The following is a 799-nucleotide window of genomic DNA, read 5'->3' on the forward strand; positions in this document are numbered from 1 at the left end:
AAGGTTAAAAGAAATACAACTCTCTATCAATTTGAAACAATGTGTTCATTCAGCAGTTTGTAGGGTATGTGAAAGCAGAGGAGATCTCAAGAGTATATGTGATTTGCTGACAGCTTTAATAAGTTTGAAGACAGAATCCCTCACAGAGCGCACAAGGCTATCTAAGTGGCAATTAAAGTAAGCCAACACTTAAAGAAAACATAAAACCAGTGAATTATTCTTACTCTTGGCTGGAAAGCTCTTTCTTTTATGAGGGAGTGATTAAGATTTCTTTGTACCTGCAGCTTTTTCTGCAGACTCTCACAATCAAAGGAACAAGCTCCGCTGAGATTCCCACCAATGCGTTTACCAGCAGAACTGCAAACACAGCCCTGCCTGAAAATCTGCTCTTGGTCTCAGAAATCAAATATTTGGACATTATCACCATGGGAGAACCCACCCCTAATCAAATAGTCAGTAAAAGTGGTCCAAAGGGCAGCCTGCATCTTTTAATGTATTGTTTTGCTGCTGAAAGTTGAACTATAACTATTTCCTCATATCCTCATTTCTTTATATCAGTTGCCTAATAAAAGTGCTTTTAGTGTACATGGAGCAGGTTGCTAGATGAGGGCCACCATGTTGAGATAAGTCAAATACAGCTCTTTTTTTTTCGCTGTAGCCCTCCTTTTATTGGGCACTTCCACTAACAGAATAAATTTCTCATGGCTTACTGCCAATAGCATATTTGTACAATGACATCAGTAACTGTAAACTATTGCTTTTGTATGATGGTGCATCCAAGCCACTTGGTGTCAGTATA

Source organism: Xyrauchen texanus, chromosome 42 (assembly GCF_025860055.1).
Source record: "Xyrauchen texanus isolate HMW12.3.18 chromosome 42, RBS_HiC_50CHRs, whole genome shotgun sequence".
Taxonomy (NCBI): domain Eukaryota; kingdom Metazoa; phylum Chordata; class Actinopteri; order Cypriniformes; family Catostomidae; genus Xyrauchen; species Xyrauchen texanus.